This window comes from Phasianus colchicus, chromosome 1 (genome assembly GCF_987193195.1).
Source record: "Phasianus colchicus chromosome 1, bPhaCol1.hap1.1, whole genome shotgun sequence".
NCBI lineage: Eukaryota > Metazoa > Chordata > Aves > Galliformes > Phasianidae > Phasianus > Phasianus colchicus.
The window spans coordinates 129,398,161-129,413,105 of NC_143436.1; the positions used below are offsets into that span (position 1 = coordinate 129,398,161).

The window sequence follows — 14,945 nt, forward strand, 5'->3', positions numbered from 1 at the left end:
TGAATTCATATGTTCTGCATTGTGTTTTTAATTCTTTTTTTCATTGTTTTTTTGCCCTAGAAACTGGAAAGAAAGTGAAGTGAAGAGCAAGTCTGAAGAAAAAATTATATTAATACATAAATGAAGATTCTCCTTGTGGATGAGAATTATACTGCATTCAGATATGCAAATGAGAATATAATGAATATCTAAGGAGTTGGAGGCAGGCAAGAATCAGTTTTAGCTGAAAACATTTGGCATTGGTTTAGTAAATTGTAATGCTGACAGTCTACTCCAAAGTAGACTTGAGTAAAGTGAAATATTTTAGTATTTTTTTTTTTAACTTATGGTTTAGTTAAGTTTCCTGCTATTCCCAGATCCTTTTTGCATAATTAACTCATAGATTTAATTTTATAAGTTTATACTAAACTTGTGTAATTAAAAGCACAAATTAGTATATATGTATATAATGAATACAATACAACTAAAGCACAGGAACTGTGCAAAGATGTAAATTTTTGTACTTTGCAGAGTCTATGATTTTTATTTTTCAAATAATGTTTTTCAAGAAGTTCTCTAGGGATAAAAATCTTAAAAGGATAAATGAGTTTTTCATCATCTTATATACATTTTATAATTCTTTGTAAAAATAAAAAATAATTAAGTTTTAAATAAGATTTGTACCTAAAATTTCCAATGCCTCATACTTGCAACCATAGTACTTGAAAGCGGAAAGACAAGGGCATGTTTTATTGTTGATTAAGATACATCTTAATGGTTAATTTATGAAATTCTGTTACACTGATGTCTCTACAAACCAGGATATTGAGTGATGACGTGCTGTCTGAAATGTGATTCCTCTTGTGACAACTCTCTGTAAACATTCAGTTCAGTGCATACTGGTATAAGGGCTATAACTGGCTCTTACAGGAGTTGTTCTCTCTCTTAAGCTTGCTATCTTCTCTAAATTTAAAGCATGAGCCATAACAGACTTTCTTCATTATTGGCATAGTTGTTGTTGAATATTTGGCACTTCTAATTATCAGAGGGAACACTAAATATATGTTAGAGCCTGATTTTTCTGCTCCTGCTTTTGGAAATAGCCTAAAGTCTCCACTGCCAGGAATTCTATATGTAAGTGTTCAAGCCTTAGATCTGAGGAATTTCTTTTAAACTGTATAACAGCTTTCTGACATCTTAAATACACTGAATTTAGGAAGTATTTGCAATACTGTTTCATTTTAAGTAGCACCAAGTATCTGTGTGTGCATATGTATTTCTCTCGTATATGAGTACACATAAACACAAGAGTAGATTGTGTACAATTCAGGATTGTTTTAGTCTTTTTCATGTTTCATATTGTGATATTTGTTTTAATACAAGGGAAACTGAGTGCTTTGATTTCAAAAAGTAAATACTTTTTTGGTTTTAGATAACTTTTAGGGAAGTCATATTTAGATCAAAAGTTTTTGTTTGTTTCAGAAGCACATCAGCTTATTGAAGTTGTACCACTATGACTGATGGCTGTACATAAAACTGTCTCTGTAGATCTTACAGACTGTTTTCCCTACAAAGAATTCTCCACATTTTTATTAATATAAAATGCCATAAAAATGGAGGCCAGAGATTCATTTTTCTGAACTAAATTATGTGTGCTTACTATACAGGCATTCTAGTAATTGCAAATTAAATTACTATCTTTATAAATTTATGACAGATCTACAGCTGATCTCTCCTGATGGAAAAATTACTTCAATTCTCTTTTGTTTAGCTCTAAACAATATAGAAATGTAGTAAAATAGTAAATGTACTTTGAAAGCTTGCCATTTCTAGTTTATTAGATCTCTATCTTTATAAAACAAATTAATTCTTAGAGACTGTGTATGACTTTTTGCAGAAATACAATATGTAATGAAGTTACGCTTCTTCAAAGAGGTAGTTCTGGATTATTACAGATATTAAAAAGTGCTGCAAATTGATTGCCCCAGCTGAAAATTAGTGAAAACTATGTAGGAATATATAAGAAGGAGAAAATCCATGGAAAATTATCTTTTTAACGTGGTAAAAATACCTCATTCTCTTGAAAAATAAGTCTAGACTTCTTTATTTGTATCCATGGAGTTAGTTATTCCAAATCAGTTAGAGAAACTGAAGTACATAAAAGAGCTTACTTTGTCTAAGGGGGAGGAAGCACAGTTTATTTTTTAATGTGCAAGTTTCAGTATTTTTTGGAATCCTAAGTACTACAAAAACAACATGATTTTATTTTTTTCTTTCCAGTTTAAAAACTGCACTGTGTTTAAGTCTTCAGAGCTGAGTAAACGAAGCTTGAAGTTGCATTTGACTAATTTGCTACTTTGGTGGTCAGAAGTTTTGAAAGGTTGAACAGAAAATAGTGGATTTTCTTTCTTACCCATTCTTACTCATTCACATACCCATTGCTGGCAGTGGATGCACTGGCACTCACTATGATAGAGACTAAAGAGGTGAATACAGTCATCTTTATAGTACTAATCCATGGACTTCACGTTATTTCCAGAGCCATGTGTACTTATACCTAACTACTGACCTCGTCAACATGCTTTCTAGTACAAAGCTACCTTCAAAATTTTTTAAATTAAAATCCAAGAAACCTTTTTGAAACATTATTATAAATGACCAGTTATTTTCTCTACAGTCTTCAACATACTGAACTGTTACTTTACATGCCCATTTTATTTATTTGCACAAGTGAGTTGGTTTTATTTTAAGTCTTTGCTAGGACTTCATGGACCACTAACGAACATAGTTCTGTCTGAGTGCTCAAGCAGATGTTTCCAGATACACACTGCTCTAAGGACTCTGGATTTATTTTATTCTTTCTTAAGCAAGCTAGGATACTTTTGTTTTTCCTTCCTCCTCTATTCTGAAGTTCATTTTATTATGGTTGCTTCTGTTAACATATATTTTTGCATATAGACTGTTGCATAAGGACTGTTTTCTTGCAAGAGCCCATAGGCCTTTCATATTCTGCTTTGGCGAACAAGAATGTTAAACATTAAAAAACAATCTTTATTTTTGAGTTTTATATATATATATTTTTAATTGCCCGATTTGAGGTTTTAAGTGATAAATGTGCATTGTAAACTCAATGGCCTTGTAACCAAATAATAAAAATGCTTCATGATTTAAATGGAGAATATGCTGTAGATTTTCCTGTAAATTAGCTTGATCAATGAATATGTGTGCTACTGAGCTTTAACTAATGTGATCTTCCACTGTAAAAAATCATTGTCAATTGATCAAAATATAGGTACTGAACTATGTTTAAATAGATCAACAGGGATTTTGCAGGTTTGAAAGCAATTAAGATATGGCTGTTCCTCAGCCCATCTGCTTGCCATTCAGAAGAGTTGTGATGCAGTGCTTCCTATGCTATAGAGTTATTTTTCAGCTTTCAATGACTGTAGCATGATTCCTTTTCGTACTGTACTGTGTACAGACTTTCCATGTTTTGCACTTTTCTATGGCAAACCTAACTGCTTTATAAATACTCTGTTGTGTAGTAGGTAGTGGTAGTGATAGCAGGCATTTGTGTAGTACGTAACCAGTTTGAACCGCTAGATTTGCGAGGTGAACTTGGACTAATGTTGTATGTTGCTGGTTGCTTGTTGTAGCTCACATGTATAAGTACTGTTCAAAGTTACAAAGTCAGCCCTCATTGCACAATGAAAATCACTGTGATCTGTACATAAACCCTAGTAAAATTTTATTGCTGCTTAATTTATGTAATATCTGTCAAATCTGAATTCATTTAATAAACCTTTATAACTTTTTGAATGTTTAAACCTAGTTTGCTTCCATTTATGGTGGGAGGAGGTACAGGTTCTTCATCCAAAAAAATGATGAAGGAGAGAGGAATAGGAAAACAACTTTTCCTCCTTCTCAGGAGTTAAGTCTTTCCAGAGTATGACAGAAGTGGTGGAAAATATTTCATTTGGCATGGAAGAAGTGCCAAGAAGTACATTTTCCAATTCATTTCAGGTAGTACTGATACTGAAAACCGTTGACTTGAACTTCTCGTTAAACTTTGATTATATGACCCTAATTTATTTGACATTTTCACAATTTAATTATCTGAACGCTGTCCGGAACATTTATTTCAATCTTTGCTGTCATTTTGCTAAGCACCAAAGAACATTCTTTAAATGTCAAGCACACCTAACTGAACCTTTTTTTCATTTTCTATCAAAAACTTCAATCTTGCTTTTACCAGAAATCATTTAGATGTTGGTTGTAAATTATTTCTCAAGTGTCAGTTGCATTTTATTTCTTACTTATATAGAGAGGTAATTACATGGTTATAGGACTGCTTGATTGGATACAGTATGAAATACTTAAGGGTTTGTTTTTTAACACAGTTTTGTGGGGTTTTTTGTACCTGGCTTAAATCTAAATTTTGCGCATTGACATTTTTCACTCATAAAGCACTATGTTGTGCTTTAAAAAAATTGCTAATGGAAAGTGAAGGAACACTGCAGTAAGCCTTGGCAAACTTTTAGTCATGTCTTAAACATGAATCAAAATAACTGCTCACTTAGAACATAGGCTTGCTAACATTCAAGAATTTAGTATTTGCAAAGAATTCAGTTTGGCATCTTGTTCTTACCCAAGCTTTTTGTTGTGTGATAGAGTGTTTGTTCATTTTCACTAGCTTGAGTACTGAATATTTTTTGGCTTCATATGTTAACTCAGAATCTTCTCCAACAAAGGTCGTGTAAAATATGGTTCTTGACTAATGCAGAGCAGGTAGGTTTTACTGATCTGTAACCGTCTCTGTGGATCATAGTCACATAAGTACTGGTCACAGCCCCTAGATCTCTCTCATCTGCGTGGTTAATTCAAAAAAAAAATGAGAAATTGAAGTGGTTTGATAAAAATCTGCCCTTCTGTGATTTCCTAAATAATGGTTTCATTACTAAATACTGATAGCAATATAATATTAGTAAGAAATGGCTGTAAGCAGTTGCCACTTTTGCAACTCCGAATATTGCCCCATGCTTTGTAAATCTGTACATATTCAGATATCAGGCAGTTACCTCTAGAAACTCTTTCTTAGCTTCAGTCTTCAGGCCACTTTTCACTGGGACAGTAAATGTGTGTCTAGCGGGAAGTCTAGCCTTCCTTTCTTCAGATTCCTTCCATCTACCCTCCATAAATATGCCAGATGTGACTGTAAGTCAAGTTTCACAATTATCTGTGAAACAAAGAATATTATAAGATTTTATAAAGCTGAGTTGTGATTTTTTTTTCAGCCTATCCAGGAAAATTAGAAACTGACAGCAAAAAAAAAAAAAAAAGAGCAGTAAGTACAGTGGAAGGTCAGGCAGGTTATTTAACAAACATTTATGTGATTGGACTGGAAGAGTGAAGTCTATGCTTAAAAGTTGCATTCCTGAAAGTAGCTGGTATTTTTAATACAGCAATATACTATGTGTACTTTACTGTTGTTTGACTGGAAAAATTGGAAATGATATGAGGGTTCTTTCTTAAAAAAAAATAAAAATAAAAATAAAAATAAAAAAAAATCTTTGCATATTTTTTTACTATATTTTTTATTTATTTAAAAAAAAAAAAAAGAAAAGACTTCAGCTACTGTAACAACAGTTTTATCTGGCTGCTGGGAGTGTCAGGTTGATGGGTACAGGTTCTTCTGAATCTCTGCTCAGCCAAGGCATGGCCCCACCAGCAGCAAATGGACCTCATCCTCACCCCTTGGGCATTTTGGGAATCTCCCAGTCCTATATTTGTACTACAGCCTCCCTGCTAACCCTATAGCACACCATGACATCCTTCAGGGTCCCAGCTTCCCCCTCCTTTTCCCTTCTCCCATTCCTCCACAGACACCTGTGTTGTGGTCCAGTCCCAACACCTTCCCTGGGTACCCAGCACAGAATGGAAAAAATAAGAGAAGTACCCTGGGTCCCCTCACCACTGCTTATATGTAGCTTATATGTAGCTGTGTTAACATTGCCTGTGGTTGTTACCATAATGACACTCCTGCTGTTATGGCAAATGTCAAAAAGAGGAAAAAAAAAACACCTCTCCCCCTCTTTACTCCTCTTTATAGTACAACTCTTATCAGGTGCTCTCTTAAAAATATACTGCAATCTCAATGATTAAAATTACTTTTAAGTTTTACAAATCTGAGTATAATTATTGTTTCTGGGAAATGAGTAATCAAAAAAAAAAAAAATTAGGGAGCTATTGTAATAATTTGGGCTGGTTCTGTATGATTTGCTGCATTTGATTTAGTGCCAGTGGGGCAGCTGAGAGCAAGAATCTGTTGTTGACTCTGTGATTTAGGACCGTGGGCCGCTGCAGTCGCAGATAGAATTCCCCTTGAATTACTGTTTAACTTGGAGCATGAAAAATGCACAGCTCTTTATTTTCTTGCGTGTGAAGCTCTGTAAGGCACTGTACAGGCGCTGTGTCTGCTGCACTACTTCATTTATCAGAGTATATCACAGGCATATGTCACAGGTACTTTAGGAAACGTAGTCTGCGTCAGCTTAAACAGCTAACCATCCTCCTTCTTGCTTCCAGCACATTGTCCATACCATGGTTTTCAATAATAAGAAGACAAATGGAAGAGAGAAAACTACTTTGGAAAGCCAAGAGAGCTTGAATTAGACTTTCATCCAAGAAATATCTGTGTCTGATCAGTATGTATTTGTACATGCACTCTTTGCTCTATCATTAAAAGGTTGTTGGGAAAGTAGTGACTGTCCTTGCTTCATTGTACTGGCTGCTAAGCTCCAAACTGCTCTCTTGCCCTATTCTGTGTCAATTAACCTAGTTCAGAAAATACTTGAGACTAAAAGCCTTGGGTTGGAGAAGGAGAAATATTGCACCCATCGTCCTCTTCACTTATGCATGTGTTACAAGCTGTGCATAGGAGTGGGTTGTGCTTGAAATGCTGCTCATGGTATAAGTCACTTGAAGAAAAAAGCAGCCTTCTCAAGCACACTGTGTATCAGGTCTGAGATCCCTGTTCTGCTCAGACTCTTACCGTAAACCTTCTTGCCATGTTGTCTTTCAGTGTCTTTCTTTGAGTGTGTGATCAACAACTTAGCAAAGAGTAAGACTGAACCTTAGAAAAACTCAACTTTTCTGTGGTAGCCCTCTTTAAGTCCATTTTATTTTTCTCAGGAAGTTGATTATTAGCTTAGTTTTTGACGTAGGACACTTAGAAAAGATTAACTTAACTATTCAGTGCTTAAATGTTTCAAGTTGTGTGTAATATACAGTACTTTCTCTGATTTAGTATTTATTTCTCAGTAAAGAAGAAATTCATACTTAATTTAGGAACCTCTTCTAATGTAGGTTTGTAACCAATGTAGGGTTGTTTGGCTGTGTTAATAGAGTAAGACCTTCACAAGTGGTGTAATTTTTAGTGATATAAAGAGGGTTTTTTAGAAATTAATCAGCACTTCTCAACATTCTATTCTTATTTTTTGCTCAGTGTTTTACCAATTTTAGTTATGTATTTTGGAGAAGAAACTAAAAAAAAATGCTGATAAGAATTTACTATTAAGTGAATAAATAGAATAAAAAGAAGTAGGAAATATTTTGTTTCCCTGTTGTAAGCTAAATAGAGGAAAAGCTTTACTTCTACTTAGTTGAGCTGAAGTTCCAACAACTGAGTATAGCTGAAGTCCTTCTATTCCTTCTTGTGAGTATTTCCCCCTGGAGAGCATGACTATTGCAAAACAATGCAAAGTAACACGAAATTCAGTGAGCACTTTGAACCCATTTTAAAATCTTGACATGTATGGACTGTGCCTGGTGTATTTCCCAGCAAAACCTTGCTTGATTCAAGAAGTAAGTTTTGACCATCGATCACTTATGTGAATGTTGTTAGAGTGTGGGTCTGTTGTTTCGCTGACTGCTGCAGAACAGGGATTTTTTCCTTTTAGACAAGACACCAGTAACAGAGTGACCGTTACTCTTCAGTCCAGTTTTCCTGTTAACCCCTAATTTTGAGGTAACTAATTTTTGGGTTCTGAATGTGTGTGTGCAAAATCTGTTTCAAGACTCTGCAGATTGTTCCAGTAATTAAGTACTTAAGATTTTATTTATACAGCTGGTGATGATTAACATGCAAAATATGACATGCTTGAAATTAATGCATTAATTTGTTCAACACATTGTAATACTTTAATACATTGACTTGGCAAGTGAATAAAGAAAATCTGTGAATTCAAGAAGATATTAAAAAATACCAAACCTTTTCATATAAAATATGTTGTCTGAATAAACAGGTATCAGGAAGGTGGGCTGTTTAAAATTCTTCACTTTGGGGATTAAATCTGGCAACTAATGAATAAGAGGAATAAAAAGAGAGGAAGTTGGAAACTATTCCTCTCTCCCACCCACATGTCAAAACTTATGTAACAGAAAAGATCCAGCTACATCACCAGCTAAAATCTAACAGAGAAGCTGCCATACATACAGGACATTTCTCAATCCACATCATAGTGAATGGTTGTAGGTTGTCCTTTGCTCTGTATTAGGTCCTACTGGAGTGCTTTCAGTAAAATACTGGCTTGCATCAAGAATGGTGTGGTGAGCAGGACTAGGGAAGTAATCTTGCCCCTGTACTCGGCACTGGTGAGGCCTCACCTCGAGTCCTGTGTTCAGTTTTGGGCACCTCAGTACAGAAAGAACATCGAGATGCTGAAGCAGGTCCAAAGAAGGGCAACAAGGCTTGTGAAGGGCTTGGAGAATATGCCCTACAAGGAGAGACTGAAGGAACTGGGGCTGTTTAGTCTGGAGAAAAGCAGGCTGAGGGGAGACCTTATTGCTCTCTTCCAATACCTGAAAGGTGTTTACAGCAAGAGCGGGGCTGGTCTCTTCTCACTGGTGACAGGACAAGGGGAAATGGCCTCAAGTTGCACAAGGGTAAGTTTAGATTGGATATCAGGAAACTGACAGGAAACAGTTCTTTATAGAAAGGGTGGTTAAGCACTGGAATAGGGTCCCCAGGGAGGTGGATGTGTTTAAAAACTGTTTGGATGTGGTGCTCAGGAGCATGATTTAGCAGGGGGTTCTTAGAGTTAGGATAGTATGGTTATGTTGTGGTTGGATTTGATGATCTTTAAGGTCTCTCCCAGTCTGAGCAATTCTATGATTCTATGATTCTACACCATTGTGACATCCCAGGGGTTCCATTTTTCCCTTTCCTCAGGTTGGTGGTCACTTATCTCCTGAAGTCAAATTGTAGGTTGTTGTCATTCACCAGTACTCTAAATACTTTTTGTATCATGTCAAAATCCAAGTCTTTGAAAGAAGCGTGAAAACCTCTTTTATTCCCCTTACAAACAGTATTTACCTGGATGGAAAACAATAATAGTAATTAGTGCAATAAAAATGCAGAGGAGGAGAAATCTATCTTGTGGTATCCTTAAGCTTCTTTACAGTGAGTGGACGACACTCCATGGCACTTGAAATAATTCAGTCCATAAATTCTTTCTCTCTAAATCTCTTTGGTTGATCATAGATTGGCATAGGTTCAAGGGCTAAAAAGGGAAAAGCTGCAGGAAGATTGTAGAAACAGTCACTGACTTTTAGAGCGCGTTATCCAAAAGTGTCGCGTTTTTTTTTCTCTGCATAGGGCCATTGCTTATGATGTATTGGAAGGAAAAATAAAAAACACCTTGAAAATCAGGTTTGAGTTACAACATATTTTCATATATTGCCAAAAGTTGTTACATTTACTGGCTAGTTCACTTTAAAGACATCTGTAGCTGTATTTTCCTGTACTGTTTTGGAAGCATTTTCTTCATATTCAAATCTGTTTCCTTGCTGAGGATGACATTCAGTGGAGTTCACTTCTGTTTATTCTATTAAAGACATCTCTGATCTTGTTTCTTGTCAAGGTATTGTGGAGGATAGCAACAATAAATTACACTCTGAAACAATGCGTTATTGTGACTCATACAAAAGTCTGAATCAGAAATAGACCAAAGTATTCTAAAAAAAAAAAAAGAGAAAATCCTATCTTGCTCATGTCTTTAAAATAATTTTCACTAACATGTTTTAACTTTAACTCTTTAAAATAAGGTCTTAGGATACAATAGTAAAGTTTTAAAGACAATTTCTTCTATTAATGTCCTTTGTTTTGTTTACCCAATTTCTCATATTTTTCATGTTTGAAATAGCAGAAAGTCAGTAAGAGGATTTGTAGGTAACTGTCTGGGGGAAAAAAAAAAAAAAGAAAAAAAAAAGAAAAGAAAAGAAAAAGAAAAAAGGATCTCTGGGTAAGAGAATAAGTAAAAAAAATGTGTGCTCCAAACTTCTCTAACAGAAATGTTGCATGCTATCACCATAGCTTTCTTTTCTTCAAACTGGAAAAGGGATTCAAAAAAATGTAAAATCTTCAGTGATCCTTTCCTTTGACACTCTCTCCCATATATAGAATAAGTATAAAACCAAACCCAACTGAAAACCCCACCACCCATGAAGTAGTTGATGTAAGGCAGATGCAGTCTTCTATGGCTTTACTCCTTGAAACTAAAGAATAGCAGCATCTCAGGAATGGGAGAGGGAATATTTCCTTGGTTTTGAAAGTTTTCTATGCAATTCTCCTATTTGGTATCTTATATGACACCAGAGGGACTCAGGGTTTCAAAGATCCGATTAAGTAAATTAATTTGGGGAAAAAAGGAAGAACTTGGGAAAAGTTTTGACTTTTGCTTAAACATTTCAGAACAATGATTTGCATTCATCTCTAATGAAATTTTTGGAACCGTCCCTGGAAGTTAAGCAAATAAAATATGCAAAACTTTTGTTTTAGTTTAAAATCAAACTAATTAAAATCTAAAAATACATTATTTATTGAATAAAGTTTTTCAAACAGCAACGAAACTAATGCATTCCTTATTCTCACAACTTTAACTTCAGCATTTCAGCAGAGTTAAACAACAGAGCTAAGGAACTTGCTCAGCTCCTCGTCCTTTCAAACACTGCATTCAGCCTCTCTAAACCTCATGGAGGTCTGAAGCCATGCAGTGGACTATGCCTTAATGCTAACTGCTGCACACTGGTAGCTCGCAGCAAGCAAGTCCTTCTGCTAAGAAGGTTTTGTATGTGACACAACTTACAGTAGGAAGAGTGTTACTTCATCCGGTTCCATGTGTCAAACCGAGTTTCCAGCAGTTCATAACCTTTTAAACAGCCGTGTTATTCAACCTCCTTTCTCTCAGGTCTGGAAGGGTGGCATAGCCCTTGGCTCCAGGAGAGGGCTGACATCAGGCACCCAGCTTTCTGGGAACCAAGGGGCAGAAAATGGGTGTGCACTGAGTCCAAAGAATACCGGCTGCTGCTTAAAGTATATATCTGCTAGTTAAAGGAGTTTCACCAGAAACTTATTTCCACCCTGCTTTTTCGATGGTAACACGACAACCTGGCAGACAGTGAAGTTGTGTAACGTGGTGCTTGCATTTCTGCCAGCTGTGATTGTCTGGATGATTCATAAGTCCAAAGGAGCTTCTGTACAGTTAACTGGAGTGAAGACAGAGAGCACGTCACCACCAAAAAGCCTTTCCAGGAACCATGAGTGCGAGCAGGACTGTGCTCAACTCGCCAGCCAACTCTTTCATCGCAGACACATGGGAATGGAGCACAGTGGGTTCTCTTGGAAAATCTTGGAGAAGAAAAGTTACCTCTGGCATAAAAAGCAATCAAGACAAAGGCTGCAGCAGCCATGCAGTTGTTCCTTGGGTTGTGTCACAGAGCCATGCAATAGGTCTAAGGACATGCATTTCTCCACGCTCACTCAGCTTCAATCCAGCAGCCTATGGCTCATGCAAGGGTCCTCGTGTATACAGCATAATTCACTTTGATACTTCGGCTTTTACTAATACAGAGAGTGCATCTTTTCTTTGCAACTGTAAACTGCGCCATGGGAATTGGCCTGGAATATATTTAATTTGAAACAGAGGAAGACTAATGTCCTTTTCAAGTAATGCCTTTCTTGTGATATGCTCTCTGTTTCTTTAGCAATCTGTTTGTGTACATACAGTAATAACACCATTATTTTTTTTAATCCCCCTCTTCTGAAATGCTTTGTAAAGACAAAGAAAAACATTCCAGACAGATTCAAGGAATGTGTGACCACTGTTAATTAACAGAACCTGAATTGTTCTTGGCCTTTTGGTGAGTGGAGAATAAAGGAAGAATTGTTCTCATACTAAAATAAATAAATAAATAAATAAAGTGAAATAACCACAGAAGTACTCTACAGTATATCCCAGAATGGTTGTATTTATTTTCAAACAATAGAAAATAGTTCAATTGTTTCAGCCAGGCTTAGTTCCAAACCCTTCTAAATTTAGAGTTTAAGAATGAATCTTGAAAAGAAGGACAGGAAAATGAAATGTTTTTCCTTACTCATTTCCTATTTTAATTGATGAGAATTTGTGCTCCTCCTTGGATAACTTGGCAAGCATTAGTCCCCCATGAATTGTCTTTTCAGTCAGGGATCACAGAATATCCTCTTCTCATATGAAAACCATGAATTTATAATCCACTGCGTGCTGTAAAAAATAAAAAATAAATAATAAAAATTTCCTTTAAAAATGAACTACAGTGCTATTAAAAACACTTTAATGGCTATACACTACTGTATACAGAAATTATCTCCACTTTCAGCTTTCTGTATTTTGAATACAGTATGTATTAGAATCAAGTGCTATTGTTCATAGCCTTATACATAGCGCAGTAAGGTACGGTGAGATAGAGAGGACATTGACTATCATGCACCAAGAGCTCTGATTCCTCCTGATGGTCCTGATTCAAAATGGAGTGATAGAATTGAATTGAGAAATGGAGACTACACTGACAATTTAAATAAAATGGCAAAGGAGCTTCAGAATTTTCTTAGACATTTACACTGACATCTGGAGGAACTGTCTCTGGCTGCATGGGTTACCAACCATTCCTCTGATACTAAATATGGATTTAGAGTATAATAAGGTTCAAGACTGTTGAGACTTTAGTCACAGGAGTTCTTACTGTATCCATGTGAGTCTGTTGAAATGAATTGTGTATCTGCAAAATACTAGCAGTTCTGAAATTATGTGACAGCAACATCAGGGTCTGTGAGCGTGATAGGTATCACTCACAAAACATAGTCCATGTAACATCAAATGGGAGCATTAAAAAAAAAAAAAGTATTTTCCAAAATGTTCTAACCTAAAGTCATGTGGTTTTGTTGTTTTTTTTTTCATTGATAACTGCAGCAGCTTAACTGAGTAATCATTAAATACTCACTTCTTTGGGTATGTCAAGGTCATATAAGTAGCTGCAACATCTGATTCAGAAGGGCTGTAATTTTGATACGGTTTCTTACTGCTTTAGGTTGCCCTTCCACATTGAAAAATAGACTCATCATCAAATTAATGATATCTGTGAACTTAGCTTATAATTTAACATGATTGTGAGATAGGAAGCATTACTTCTTTAATAATTCAAGAACCTGTTCTTCAATGATGAGATGACCTACTTAAAAGAGGAGGGAAATGCTATGGACTGTTTACCTGGATTTTAGTAAAGTAACACCAACAGTATTTTTGTGGAGAAACTGGCTGCTCATGGTTTGGACAGACATGAGGTTTGCTGTGTGACAGACTGTCTGGATCACTGCTCTCAAGGTGAATGGAGTTCAGTCCAATTGGTGGCTGGTCACTGGTGGTGTTCCAAAGTGTTCAATACTGCGGCCAGTTTTATTTAACATTTTTATCAGTGACCTGGATGGGAAGGTTAAGTGCATCCTCGGTACGTTTGTAGATGACAGCAAATTGGGCAGGAGTGTTAATTTGCTTGAAGTTAGGAAGGCCCTGAAGAAGGATCTGGATAGGCTAAATCTATCCATTCATATGTCATTCAGCAAGGCCAAATGCTAGGTGCTGCACTTGGTCAAAACAATCCTATGCAGCAGTGTCGGAAAATTTAGGGAAGATTGGCTGGAAAACTGACCTGAAGCAGCAGAAAAAGACCTGAAAGTGCTGATCAACAGCCATCTGGACAGAAGCCAGCAGTGTGCCCAGCTGGCCAAGGAGGCTGATGACATAGAATCATAGAATGATAGCGTGGCTTGAGTTGGAAGAGACCTCAAGGATCATCAAGCTCCAACCCCTCTGCCGCAGTCAGGGCCATCCAGGCCATCCAGGCCTGCATCTGAAATAGCCTGACCAGCAGAACCAGGGAAGTGAATTTCCCTCTGTATTCACCACTAATGAGACTGCACCTTGAGTACTGTGTTCAGTTTTGGGCCCCTCACTACAAGAAGGTCATTGAGCCTTGAGCCTGTGCAGAGAAAATGATGCTGGTGAAGGTACTAGAAAAAGAAACTTCTGAGGAGCAGCTGAGGAAACTGAAGTTGTTTAGTCTGGAGAAGAAGAGGCTGAGTGTAGACCTCATTGCTTTCCAGAGCTGCCTGACAGAAGGTTGTAGTGCAGAGAGTGTTGGTCTGTTTTCTCAGGTGATAGGACAGTGATAGGACATGAAATGGTACCAAGTTGTACCAGTGCTGTAGCTTTTGGAGTCAACTTACTTCTTAAAATTCTGTAATAATTTTATCTCTGCCAGCACTAACAAAGCTTATCCTGCTTTCGGCATCTTTGGACATGGACAAGGGCTGGAGGTGTGCCAATGAAATGGGAATGGGGCAAAGCAGATCTTTTTCATGCAGCGCAGTGCTGGAAGAAACACAGAGGGCTGTTGAACTTATAAGTGACACAGAGCAGTGTTTCGCTTGTAGGTACCTTCCAGCCACCTGCACACAGCCTGGAAACGTGGTTTAAAAGGTACCTCTGTGGTGAAATGCTGCTGCGTGGCACCGTGTGGGGTGAGAACCAAACAGCTGCACACCTCTGCTGCCTCTCAGCGCAGTTTCCATAACAGTAGCAGAAATATGGGAGCCA

At 36.7% G+C, this 14,945-nt stretch overlaps 1 protein-coding gene across 5 annotated transcripts in view; it reads left to right on the forward strand.

The window, feature by feature from the left end:
• The window catches only part of PRKX (protein kinase cAMP-dependent X-linked catalytic subunit), a 59,538-nt gene extending 52,799 nt beyond the window's left edge, over positions 1 to 6,739 (forward strand). For 3 of the 5 annotated variants that reach the window (XM_031596130.2, XM_090126094.1, XM_090126098.1), the window contains exon 9: positions 61 to 3,806. The gene's annotated coding sequence lies outside the window, so the exon portion shown is untranslated. Of the gene's footprint in view, positions 1 to 60; positions 3,807 to 6,564 lie in introns of those variants that run through there. The other 2 variants (XR_016460295.1, XR_016460296.1) reach the window with 2 other exon arrangements.
• Positions 6,740 to 14,945: the final 8,206 nt, after the last annotated feature.